This window comes from Jaculus jaculus, chromosome 7, assembly GCF_020740685.1.
Source record: "Jaculus jaculus isolate mJacJac1 chromosome 7, mJacJac1.mat.Y.cur, whole genome shotgun sequence".
NCBI lineage: Eukaryota > Metazoa > Chordata > Mammalia > Rodentia > Dipodidae > Jaculus > Jaculus jaculus.
In genome coordinates, this window is record NC_059108.1 from 97,497,384 (window position 1) to 97,512,031 (window position 14,648).

Below are 14,648 nucleotides of genomic sequence, written 5' to 3' on the forward strand. Positions count from 1 at the left end.
CCACAGTAAAAAATGAAACTAAGTTAAAAAGTTCATTTCCTAGGAAAATATCCTAATATAGGGGAAAGTGCCCTGGCCAGCAGAGAGTTGAACAAAGACTCGAGGAAAAGCTAACCTGAATGGGAAAAGGCAAACAGACACAATAAGGAGACCATGCTAGATGTTTGTCAAGGCCTCAGAGTCTTTATTTTTTACATAGTGGTTATATAGGCGAAGAAAAGTGGGGGAATAAGCTGGCTGACATGATTTAGGGCTTTGGAATTGTCAGGAAACCTAGAGGGGATGTAATTAGGTGTTCTCTAATTTTGCCTCAATGGCTTAACATCCTGACTGCACCAGGCTTCACACCCTGACCATAAACTGGCCTTTTGTGAAAGATAAGATTCTGTAAGCAGTCTGCTGACCTACGTTCCAGAAGTACCTAACAGAAGGCTGGATGGACCAGCTTTCTGAGTAATGAGTCAGCTTATGAGCAGACCCAGGCAAAATGGAGAGGCTTTTGCTCTATGGCTCCCAACAGGAAATTATATTGATTGATGTCTATAGGCAACAATCCACCACAGAAGAAAAAGCAGGAAAGAGAAACATGCATTGCCAGTTATGCCATCCCTAGCTGTAAAAAGTTTGTGACAGATTTATGTCCAAGTGCTCATTGCTGCTACTTAACCCAAGAGTAATTGGTCATCTGTGAACACTACTTTTGGCAATGTTTTACATATTCTATCTATTAGAATAACATAGTATATTAAGCTATATACAAATAATAGTATTCTAAAATTTCTAATGAAATATGCTGGAAGTCTTTACAAATAAATCCATAATGTTGAAGAAAACAAAAACATAAATAAAGCCTTTTGGGTGTATTCATTCCTCTTATAAATATACTCTCAAAAATAATATAATTTCTTCTTACAAATACAAAACTCGTTTTGAAAACTATTCCCATTAAGAAAGAATAATTTATTTGAAACATTTGCAAAGTCATATTTTCCTCTGTTTTAACATAAAAAAATCTGTACTATTTACCTTTTACCTTGAAAACTACTTTCCCAATGAGAGAATGGAATAGACTTCAAAATTACTATTACCTCTTGCATATGAGGCTGTGTGTTATGAGCTATTCTATGCAAGTATGAAGGACACACACCTATCCATATTACAAATAAAAAGTTTAGTAAACTTGTAACTGAATATAAACAAATTTGAGAGACAGCTGTATAAAAATCTGTATAAACATTAATATGTGTCTTGTTTTAGCATCTTAAGCAGATTGTTAACATCCTTAAAGGAAATGTTGATAAGTGAATACACTCAAGTCCTATTTACAATCTGAAGTGAACATTTATCATGTAATTGTCTTATGAAATATTAATATGTGTTAGTGAATATCAATGAACTTTAATTCTATAAATATTCTAAGACTGATGTAATTAAATATGCAATAATCATTTCTTTAATACTTGCCTACTAGACAAAAAGAGAAAAATAATGCTTGCTTCTATTACCCCAGAATACTCAGTACATAATGTTCAGATAATGAACATTAAAGTATTGACTGAATGATTGTATACAAAGAAGGTCTAATTTATGTCAATATTTCTACCCATTTATAATAGAGATTTTCATGCCAAAAGTTTATTCTTCAGATTAGACTGATACATGATTTTGATACTTATTTGTTAATTACATTTTATGTTTAAATTGAGTGATCTAGAATACATCTATAAACTTTAAAGAAAGCTTATTATCAAAATTAAAAAACAAGGCAAGTCCATGGTGGTGCATGTTTTAATCCCAGCACTTAGGAGGCAGAGGTAGGAGGATCACCATGAGTTCAAGGCCACTCTGAGACTAAATAGTGAATTCCAGGTCAGCCTGAATTAGAGCGAGACCCTAAAACAAACAAAAACATTATTTTTAAATAATAATTTGAAATAAAATATTAAAATCCTTTGGATAACAGTATTATTGTGTTTTGAACATAAAATATACCCCAAATGCTGGAGTATTTGGTCCCCAAACAGTGTGACTGTTTGGGATGGTTGTGGAATCTGTAGAAGATGGATCCTTGCTTGAAGGAATGGGTCACTGGTTGTGAGCCTAGGGCCTTTATTACCTGGCCCCACTTCCTGTTCATTCTCTCTCTTCTTGATGTTGGATGCAATGTGACTAGCTGGCCTCCTGCTCCTGCTATCATGACTTCCCTTCCATGATTGATTTTATGTCTGGAACTTTAAACCAAAATTAACCATTTCCTTCTATATGCTACTTCTTTTGTCTGGTATTTGGTCACAGCAATAAGAACATAACTAATGGGTATATATACATCCAGTATGGAAAGCATAGAGAAAAATAGTTTATAGCAATAATAATTGAAATTGAAGATAATAATGACTCAGTAAGAGTGATACCTAAAGGAAGCCTTCAACACATTAGTAGACATGATAGATAATATTATGTAATTTTCCACAAGGTCTAGTAATCCTACTTCTGGGAATATAGCCAAATACATAAAATCCACATTCAAATCAGTTGATGGAAGAGGTATGTCACTGAGAGGTGGGCCTTGAGGGTTATTAATCCTCAGCTAGGCAGCTTTATCTGGCTCACTGTCTTGATGCTATGCCCCAACTGCTGCTGGCAGAGGTGATGTCCAGCCTCTGCTCATGCCATGTTGTATCCTGCTACCAGGGAGCTTCCCCTCAAGTCTGTAAGACAAAATAAACAAGTCCTACTAGCTGCTTTTATTAAGGTGTTTCATCATACCAATGAGAAGGTAACTACAATAGTTCAACATTTCCATACAGTATTCGCTGATAAAATATAACTTTTCTTTATGCACCTGGGTGGTTTAATTCAAGGGACCCCAATGGACTTATGTGTTCTGAATGCTAGGTCCCCAGGTGGTGTAAATTTGGGAATAAGTACCTCCTGAAAGTGGTGTGTTGGGAACACCAGCTTCCCCTTGCCTGTGTTTGGCTCACTTTCCTGTTGCAATAGGCCACCTGATATTGGCCAGGAGGTGATGACCACCCTGTCCTCATGCCATCATTTTCCTCTGCCATCATAGAGCTTCTCACCAAGTCTATAGCCAAAATAAACTCTTTCGTCCCTCAAGCTTCTCTTGCTCAGGTGTTTTTTGACAGCAATGTGACATTGACCACAACAGTAAAATTCACACTGAGAAGTGGGATCATTACTGCTAGAAACTTAATTGCCTTTGGCCTTTTAGAACTGCTTTGTAAAAAGAATGTGGGTGAATTTGAAACTTTAGCCTAAGAAACTCCTTGCAGTGCTGTAAGTGAAGCTTGACGGACTATTCTGATCAAAGTTAAGTGACCTGAATGGTATAAGAACTATGGACTGTAAAGTTTGGCTAATGAAGATGAGAAAAATTGGGTTAAAAGCAGTTTGTGCCAGAGGCTTGCTGTTAAGCCTGTGTCCTAACATCTTGTGCAGGGTTGCATTGTATAGAAATGGACTGGTATGAGCAAAGATGTGGCATAGAAAATAAAATGAAATCTTTGGGTCAAACATCTGCCTTTTCATCTGCAATTGTTTGAGGTATTACTATTATTGAGATTGAGCCAGCTGATCTGCATAAGGCCAACAAGAATTCAGACTCTTTTTGAGGGGACTAAATGCTAAAGGAGTTTGTTGTTCTTCAAAGTTTGCTTAATTCTCCCATGGATTAATAAATTGGAACTATGGAGTATAACAAATGCATAAAAGAGGAGGTCATTAAATTTGCAAAATAGTTTTACATCTTGGAAATGGCCATGTGCAGTGTGAAACAGGCTTATCTGATTACCTGCATGGAGACCCAGTAGAGCCATTTAGTTGAACTGTGGGTTGCAGTGGAGACCTAGTGGAGATTCCAGGACTATGAGATGACTTCCAAGGAGAGCTACTGGTACCAAATGGAGTATACCCAAGGCTATGAGCAGCTGAGTTGAAAGGGCAGAATTAGAACTCCAGAGGTTCATCACTGGTTAGATTGATCAAACTTAAAGACCACTGGTTAGAGTTATTGGACTTGGAGCTATAGAATTTGATGTTTTCCTTGTTTGTTTAAATCTTGTGTTGGTTCAATATTTCCTTGTTTTGCTCAATGCCATCCTTTATAGTTTGAATATTTATTCTGTGCTATTATTTATTATTTATTTTAGTATTATGTCTCAGTTCATTGACCTTGGACTATGGGGATGTTTAAACAGCATTAGGATTGATTAAAAAAAAAACAACAATGGAGACTTTTAAAGTTGGAATGAATGCATTGCATTTTACATCATGTATGATTATCAGTTTATGGTGGTCAGGGAAGAATATGGTGGTTTAATTTGTGTGTCCCCAAAAACTTATGTGTTCTGAATGGTTAGGTCTCCAGCTGGTGGCAATTTGGGAATTGCTGTCTCCTGTAGGTGATGCATTGTTGGAGGCAGGCTTATCGGTGTTATAGCCAACTTCAACTTGCCAGTGTTTGGCATACTCTCCTGCTACTGTTGTCCACTTGGAGTTGTCCATGAGGTGATTTCTACCCTCTGCTCATACCATTGTTTTCCCCTGTCATCATGGAGCTTCTGCTTGAGTCTGTAAGCCAAAATAAACCCTTTTTTTCCATCAGCTACTCTTGATCAGATGTTTTCTTACAGTAATGTGAGGTTGACTACAACATCAAGTCACTCACATATCCTTGCCATCCTATGGTAATCACTGTTTAACTCTCACTGTGACTGTGTATTTTCCACATATGAGAGAGATCATGTAGTGCCTGCCTTTGATTCTGGTTTCACTTAAAATGATGTCCTCTATGTCCACCATTTGGAAATCATAGACCATCCTCTGTGGTTTGGATTGTGCCTTCCTAATCCTAGCTTAGAAACTATCATATTAACACCTTGGCAGGTGCCAATAACTTCTAAGACTTCTCAGCTTTTAGAATTGTTGGAAATAAATTTCTGTTCTTCCTTACTTGGCCAGACTTGTTGACATATTTTGTTTTAGCATCATAAAATAGACAATGGCACTAGCCTAACCAGAAAGTGAGAAAAGTTGTGTTGGTTCACTGTCTAAGAAAAAGCCTGCTGCAACAATATTGCTTGAATAATTAACCAAAGAGAATACAGATGAGTAACTTTTCTTCTAATCATCTTAGGACTTAAGCAAAAAGTCATCTTCTATGTAATACTTATTTCATAGACTATGAAGACTTAAAGATGCGATGTCAGCAAGAATGTTTAAGTTTTTAAAAATTAAATCATGTAAGTACATGTTAGCTTCAAGGCTTTTTCATTTGATCTCCTACTTGCCCAAAACTTTTCATTCAGACTGCTTGCTTGGCTCAGTCTCTCACTTTCTCTACTCTTACATCACCTTATTAGATTCCCCTCATCTACATATTAAAATAGTAGCCACCTAGCCATCTCTTGATCCTTTCCATTCCTTTTAATCTATTTTATGCTTTTAACATCTAACACTTTAATTTCTATCTCTTCTTCCAGAGCATAAATTTCATAAGATAAAGTCAATTTTGTCCAGTACAATTAACTAGAGTATTGGCAGAAGCATAGACCCTTGATATGCAATTAGCAAATAATAGGGAAAATGATAAATAATTAAGTATCTAATAAAACTGACACTGCTACACTATGGATTAAATCATTCTTTTAAAGTTTAAATTTAATGTATAATGTTTAAATTTAATTAAAATTGTAACAGGATAAAGAGGTGAAATTCTTAAGAAATGATTAGAACACAAAAAATACACCCTCATTAAACCACTGTGGAGTGGTTATTAAAGAAAAAAAGTCTATTTTAGGAGCATTTTTTTATCATACAAATGTTCTTGTTTCTCCCAAGCTCATTTCATTTTCCCAACACACATATGCTTTTGCCATGAGACGTCCTTTACCACATCACACAGAAAGGCATATGTATTAGTTACTTTTCTCATTCTTATGCCCTAATACCTGAGAAGAAACCACTTAACAGAAAAGGAGTTTATTTTGATTTTCAGTTTGTATAGTTTTCATCAAGGCAGGATAAAGCATGGCAACAGGAATGTGAGGTAGCTGGTCACAGTACATCCACAGTTAGGAGAGAGTAAACATTAAAGTAGGGCCATACTATGAAACTTCAAGGCCCATACCTAGTAGATTACTTCATCTAGTAAGTATCTACATCTTGAAAGATCTACAACTTCCCAATACAGTACCATAGACAGGGAAATAAATGGTCTAACATGAGTTATAGGGATATTAAAACCACTGGAAAGACCTTCACCTGATAGAGTGTCCTGCAATGTAGGTCAGGCTATCCTTGAAATCATGATATTCCTGCATTTTCAGCTTCCTTTTGAGCGCTAAGTTCCTAGGTATGCATACTCCTGGATGTAAATTTTATTTTCTTTTAAGTTACTCATCATATAGAATTCTATTACAGCAGTAGAAAATGGACACGTGATCATTTCTAAGGAAAAAGGAATGTTTGAGTATGTGTTAATTATATAAAATTATGAATTTCATTATGACTGTTTCATATAATCTTATAACATTTATACCTCCATTACCTTCATTTGTCCCCTCCTCCTCATTTTTGTCTTCTCCCTACTAGTATCCAATGTATTGTCATGTCATTTTGCTTAATGCTTATTGAGTTTTAGTTTCCATATATAAACAAATATATACAAATCTTTCTGCATCTATTCTGCATAACATGATGATTTCCAGTACCAGTTATTTTCTTGCAAAGTGTAAACAAAATGATTTTGTTCTCCTTTACTTCTTTTCAATTTATTATTCAAAAAATTAATACATATATATTACATTTTGATCAGGTATACCTACCATTACCTCTTCTCATTTCCCTGAACCCTTTATTCTTCCCCCCTTACCAATGGTGGAAACAACATTGAAGAAAAAGCATGATTTGTCTCCTCCAGCAAACATTTCCTACTATTAGCTTATAGGGAAATAATTTAAGAGCCTATATTCATAATCATTAACATGAAAATTGTATAAATCAGAAAAATGAGCAAAGAACTTACAAGGCAAAATCTCATAAAAGAAATACGTTTTGCTAGGTGTGGTGGTGCACACCTTTAATCGCAGCACTTGGGAGCATAGGTAGGAGGATAACTGTGAGTTCAAGGCCACCCTGAGATTACAGAGTGAATTCCAGGTTAACTTGGTCTAAAGTGAGTCCCTACCTTGAAAAACAAAAACAAAAACAAAAAGAAATACATTTAAAGACCGTGATATAGGCAATGATCATAAAGTTAAAAATTAATAACAATGAAAGATAAAATGGAAAAATAATTGGAAGACTTTATTTTAAAAGGCAGTTTGGGAAAACCCACAGTAAAAGAGGGTCTAAAATGCAAATAATGGCCACAGAAAAACATGTACAAAAAATTCTGGATAGAATATCTTTAGGAAAATATAGTTTTGGACCTAGTATTTACATACTCATGCATTTGACTGGATAAATGCAGATGCACATAAGATTCATGGATAAGAATTTCTATGATGTCAATAACATAGTAAAACATTTGACCCAAGCTAAATCTTATAAAGGTATTTAATCTTCTGAGTCTATTAGAATAAAATGCCACATGGGGTAACCAGTAAAAATTTATCTTCTCACTATGCTGGATAATTCAGGTCCATGATCAAGGTGATAACAGGGGTGATTTATCATGACACATCTTACCTTGCCACCTCACTGTGTCCTCACATGACTTCCTTTTCTTTCTTTTTTTATTATTATTAAGAATATATTTTGTATGGATACATCATGTGTTGGCACCATCTTTTTCCTTCTTTCTGCCCCCATTCCACAAATGGCCCTCCACAGTGAGGTCGCTGATATTCCCCATGGGGTTGTGGGAGCAGCAGTCAGTTATTGTGGGAGCCAATGACTCTAGGTAAGACATTCCAACCTGTGACTCTTACAATATTTCCACCCCCTTTTCTGCAAAATTCCCTGAGCCTTGGTGAATGGGTTTTAAGTCTTCAGTGCTGAGCTACTAGGAGCCTCTGTCTTTCTGCTTTGGTATATATTGAGTATCCTCAGTGTCAGTCTCCATCACCCTGGTGTTGCTTGTCAGGTTCCCCATGGAAGCAGCACTCTTGCTCATCTCCCCACTTTCTGTGTGGTTTTGGGCCTCAACTGATTTGTAAGGGGTGGTTTATCTCCTCTGGTCTTGCTGCCTTCTAAAAGACAAATAAATTCTCCAAAGGAGAGTGAAATCAGCTTAGGTTAAAGGGATAAGTATTATTAATTTAGGGGAAATTTGATGGATGTAGCCCCTCTTTTAGCAAAAGACTAGTGGGAGCTTGACAATGAAGAGCAAAATCATTGTCTCCATAGGATTTTGACTTGGTTCCCACTTACAGATCTGGGTTCCTTTCCACTGAACAGATATCTCAGCCAGTCTGAAAGCTATTGATTACCCATGAAGGCTGTATGTCACCATTACAATGTGTACATCTTGTAAGGGTATTTGCTTCTCAGTAGCTTAGACCCCTCAATGTTCACACCTTTACTGGCTTCTTTCCCCCACTAATTCAAGTACCTCTGTCCAGCATTAGATGGGCTAACTATCTGGGGACTGGCTGTCTTCTCCAGCCAGGTCTCTCCATGTTCTGTGCTGGCAGCATATAGTATCTTCAGCAACAGGTGAGTAAGCAAGTGCTTTCACAGACGCCTGCCATATTTTGGGAACCTCATAGGCCTCTCTGATAAACATCTCAGTGTGGGTAACACCTATTTCTGGTGCTGCAAATTACAGGTCAGAGCCAAAGTATTTACTGTTAAGCTTCATCCCACCCTCTCCAGGGCCCTTCTTTTCAGACATTCCCCTATATTCCTGTTGAGGTTTATATTTTTTAGTCTGCTTTCAAGGAGAAAGTGTTCTATGGTACCAGATCAGTTGGGATTAGTTTTTTGTTCATTCCCCCCAAAATTTCCTTCCTCTCCCTCCCAAACCATTCCAAACCTATTGCCTGGGCCTCAAGTTGCCTATCCAGTATGCCAGCAACTCAAGATGATCCAAGTTAGGAACTGAAGATGAATGAAAACATGCAGTGTTTGTCTTTCTGTGATTGTGTGTGTTCTCTGACTATGATCTATTCTAAGTCCACCTATTTTCTTACAAATTTCATTCTATCATTTTTTTCTTGCTGCCTAGTATAATTCCATTGTGTACCACAACTTTGTCATCTATTTGTCCAGTGATGGGCTCCAGGACTGATTCCAGCTCTTAGCTATTATGAACTGAGCAGATATAAACATGATTGAGCAAATATCTTTGTAGTAAATTATGGAGCATTTTGTGTAAATTCCCAGTAAGGGAATAATTGGGTCTGCTGGTAGTTCTATATTACCAGGAATCTCCATATTGATTTCCATAGTGGTTGCACAAGTTTGCATTCCCATCAACAGTGAATGAGTGTTCCTCTTTCCCCACATTGTCATTAACATTTTTTGTTGCTTGACTTTTTAACGATTACCATCCTTACTAGAATAAGATGGAATCTCGTACTTGTTTTCATTTGCATTTCCCTGATCATTAGGGATGTTGAACATTTGCTTAATGTGTTTGCCATTTGTATTTCTTTGCCTGAGAACTCCCTATTCAGTTCTCTACCCCATTTTTTTGCAATGGGTTGCTTTTATATTGTTTAGTTTTTGAGTTCTTTGTCGATTCTAGACATGAGGCCTCAGTCAGTATTATAGCTAGCAAAAATATTCTCCTATTCAGTTAGCAATATATTGGCTCTGTGTACAGTATGTTTGTCTTGATAAGTATTTTTAATATATTTTATTTATTTATTTATTTGAGAGAGAGAAAGAGGGAGAGGAAGAGAGAGAAAGAGACAGAGGGAGGGGAGAATGGGCATGCCAGGGCCTCTAACCACTGCAATTGAACTCTAGATGCATGTTCTCCCCTTGTGCATCTGTTTTACATGGGTCCTAGAGAATCGAACCTGGGTCCTTTGACTTTATAGGCATACACTTTAACCACTAAGCCATCTCTCCAGCACTGTCTTTACAAATCTTTTTATCTTCAAGAGATCCCATTGGTTCAAAGATTATTTAATTTCCTGGGCTACTGTGATATTGTTCAGGGAAGTCCTTCCACACTCCTATATAATGGAGGGTTCCTCCTATTTTTCCTTCCTACAGGAGAAGAGATTCAAGTCTTTATATTGAGGTCTTTAATACATTTGGACTTGATTTTTGTGTATGATGAGATGAGTGAATATAGTTTTATTTTTCCACTTGTGGTTACACAATTTGTCCAGCACCATTTGTTGAATATGTCTTTTCTACAGTCTATGTTATTGGCACCTTAGTCAAAGATCAAGTAGCTTTAGTTATTTGACCTAAGATTTATGTCTTCAATTCTGTTCCATTGATCTATATTTCAGGCTTATGCCAGTACCATACTGTTTATTGTTACCATGGCTTTATTATATAGATTTAGAACAGGTATTGTGATACCTCTAGAGGTGTTTCTTTGCTGAGGATATGTTTGGATATCTGAGGCCTGCTCCCATTGCATATGAATTTTGAGATCAATTGTTCTATCTCTGTGAAGAATGATATTGGATTCTTTATTGGTATTTTATTAAATCTGTTTATTTCTATTTGTAGAATTGCCATTCTCACAATATTAATTCTACCTATCTAGGACCATGAGAGGTCTTTCCAACATCTCAAGTCCTTCTCAATTTTTTTTCATGAGTGTTTTTATGTTTTCTTTATATAGGTCTTTGACATCCTTGGCTAATGTTATTCCAAGGTATTTGATTTTGTTGTGTGTGTGTGGCTATTGCAAATGGAACAGCCCCACTGATTTATTTTTCTGTATATTTATCCTTTGCATATAGAAAGATAACTAATCCATGTGTATTGATTTTGTATCCTGCCACTTTACCTAAGGAATTAATCACCTTTAGAAGTTTTGAGATGGAGACTTTAAGATCAGGTATGCATAGGATCATGTCACCTGCAAATAGGGAGAATTTGGCTTATTCCTTTCCAAATTGTATTGTTTTTATTTCTTTGTCTTGTCTCATAGCTTGGGCTAGGACTTATAGTATAATGTTGAAGATTAGTGATGAGAGTGGGCACCCCTGTGTTGTTCCAGATCTCAATGGGAACTCCTTGAGTCTTTCCCCATTAAGTATTACTTGAGCTTTAGGTGCTTTACATGTAGCTTTTATTATGTTGATTTATAAACCACCAATGCCCATCACCTCCAATATTTTGATCATCAAGTGATGTTTTGTTTTGTCAATGGCCTCTGCATCTATTGAAATGATCATGTGGTTCTTAAGATAAAGTTTGTTTATGTGCTTCGTGTGATTAAGTTTACTCATGTTGACTGATTTCCAGATGTTGAACAATCCCTGAATCCCTAGAATGAATTCTGCTTGGTCAAGGTAGATGATGCTTTTGATGTTTGTTGAATTCAGTTTGTGAGGATTTTCTTCAGAATCATTGCATCTAAGTCCATCAGAGATAAAGGCCTATCATTTACTTTTCTTGTTGCATCTCTGCCACATGACTTTTTCTCTGTGTCCTCAGAGAGTGATCTTGTACCTTTTCTGTCCTTACAAGGTCACTCTTCCTGTAGGATTAGAGCTCCACCTGCATGACTTCATTTATTTTGTCTCCCTAAAATTCATATCTACAAATATAGTCAAATTGAATGTTAAGACTTTAAATATAAATATGTGTGGGGAAACAATTCATCCTACAGCAGAATGTCTAAACAAATTATAGCATGATAAGATGAACTATTGTGATGATATAAAAATTATCTTTACTAAGGAGATTTATGATATTCTAAATGTTAATAATTTTGATTAGTAAAAATATCGGGTTATCTGAAAGTAGGTCACAATTATCTTTAAAAGCCTATATATTACATTTTTTATACAGCCCCATTAAATTGCAAACATATGGTAAATAGAAGAAGAGTTTTAAAGATGTTATTTTGTCTACATGAAATAAATAAATGAAAAGAATAAGACTATTTAAAACATTTATAATTAATAATGGAAAAAAATAAGGAGGCATGTTGCCATAAAATACAATGGAAAAATAAGATAGCTAAGTCTCTCATATTCTGTGCTAGTCTGGTATAAAATCATAAACTTTGACCCTAGCATATCAATATATACACAGAATATCCACATTCAAAACTTACATTATAAAAAATAAATCATTTCCTTCCCTTGTAGATTTTTTTATCAAAATGTTTATTCCAGGCAGCATCTATATCAAAAAGGGGAACTGCATTTATAGTCTTTGCTCTTAGGAAACATATCTAACTAGGAAACATCTCCCAAAGGTTAGTATGTGGGGAGAGGAGAAATTTTGCCTCTCTAAACCTTTCTCATTTATTTCTTTTATTATCACTGTAACTGTAGGGTCCTTGTCTTAGGTCATGAGAATCAAGTGAGTTGTAAACTTTAACCCCCTACTTATTAACCTAAGGACCTGTTAAAGCTAAGAAGTGAATTGCTTTTCTTACAATGGGCATACTGAGGCACAACACTGAAGATAAGCAGTGTTGCATGAGCCATCCTCAGAAAGAAAAGTATGGAGGCTGTTAGGCGTGGCAGTGCACACCTTTAATCCCAGCACTTGGGAGGCCAACGTAGGAAGATTACTGTGAGTCTGAGGCCGGCCTGAGACTACATAGTGAACTCCAGGTCATTCTGGGCTAGAGCAAGACCCTACCTCAAAAAATAAAAATAAAAATAAAAATAAAAATAAAAATAAAGAAGAAAGACAGAAAGGAAAAGAAAGAGAGACACAAAGAGTGGAAGCATGGGAGAGTCTAGTGTAACAACTAACTATACAAGAAGTTATTTGTGTTGTCAAAGAAGAAACAATTTCCTCCATGCTTTCTTCTTCCTTTTCTATAATACCTTATTTCTTTATTTGAGAGACAAGGAGGCAAATAGAAAGAGTCACAGAGACAGAGAATGGGCACATCACAGCCTGTAGCCACTGCAAACAAACTCCGGATGCATGTGCCACCTTGCCCATCTGGCTTATATGGTTACTGAGGAATCAAATCTGGGTCTTCAGGCTTCACAGGCAAGCACCTTAACCACTAAGCAATCTCTCCAGCCCCTTTTCTTGTTTTTTGATGAAGTGACAAAATGCTCATATTTAGAGCTAAGGCAAGTGGAATGTCATTGCACAGTCTGTAATCTCAGAATCCCAGCAAATAGGAGGCTGAGGCAAAAGGACTGCCATGAGTTCAAGAACAGCCTTGTTATATAGTGAGTGTGGAGCTATCCTGGGGTGCAGTGTTAAACTTTGTCTAAATAAATTAATAAATGTGGTGGTTTGAATCATATATCCTCCATAAAGTTATGGGTTCTGAATGCTTGGTCTCCAGCTTGTGGTAGTTGGGAACTGGAGCCTTGCTGGATGACAAGTGTTATTGGGAGTAGGATTATAGATTTTACAGCCAGCCAGCTATCATTTGTCAGAGATTAGCTCACTCTCTTGCTGCTATTGTCCAACTGCTGTGGCAGAGATGATGTCTACCCTCTGCTCATGCCTGTTTTCCTTTGTCATTATGGAGCTTCCCCTCAACAGTGTAAGTCAAAGTAAAAAACTTCATCTCATCAGCTGTTTTTGGTCAGATGCTTCACCCCTGAAACAAAAAAAGTAACTACTAAAGAAAATCCAGGTGGCAACTCAGCATTGGTGAAATTGGAAGCCATCCCAAATGGTAATAGGGCCTACTTTCACAAGGTAGGTACATAGGGCTGCACTGGAAGTGTTAACTCTGTTTCCATGTTAGGGCAGATTATGGGTTACTGATTCTTGGTTGGCGTTACCATTCTCAAATAAGCTGTGTTTTTGTGTTGACTACTGTTGCAAGAGATGCTGCTGATGCTAAAGATGGAAGGAGAGCAAGCAGGAAGCCTGCTTGGGGACCTCTGACATGCATCAAGGAAATAATAGCAGAGGCTTGGACTGTGGCAAAGGAAATGGAGAGACTGTTCATATAAAGATATATTTTGAAGCTAAAATACAACTGAGATCCTGTGAGTTTAAATGTGAATATCAAGGAAAAGAGGGACACAGTTCACTTCTAGGTCTTTGTATTAAAGAAACTATGTGAATTGTGAGACCAATAAAGAAGGCAAAAAAATTGTGTCATAGGAAAATGATTTCTATTTAAAAAATGAATTTCACAATGCCCATTAGGAAATGAAAAAGCAGTTTCCCATGAGCACTGGGGTCAATGTCTATAAAGAGATGTCAACAACACAGACAGGTATTCTGTAAATTTGCTGTTTCTGCTAGTGTGAAAGAAATATTTGAGCATTATTTCCTAGTATTTAATATGATATCTGAAAATGAGTATGTCAATTATGTTCAATTTGCTATTGACATTGTCAGAACAAGGGTAGTTTTACCAACTTCTTTTCATTTTCCTATTTTTTTAAAAAAAAGTGTTTATTTTTATTTATTTATTTGAGAGTGACAGAGAGATGAAGTGGCAGAAAGAGAGAGAAAGAGAAAGGGCACCCCAGGGCTCCTAGCCACTGCAAAGAAACTCCAGATGATGTACCCCCTTGTGCATCTGGCTAATGTGGGCCTTGGGG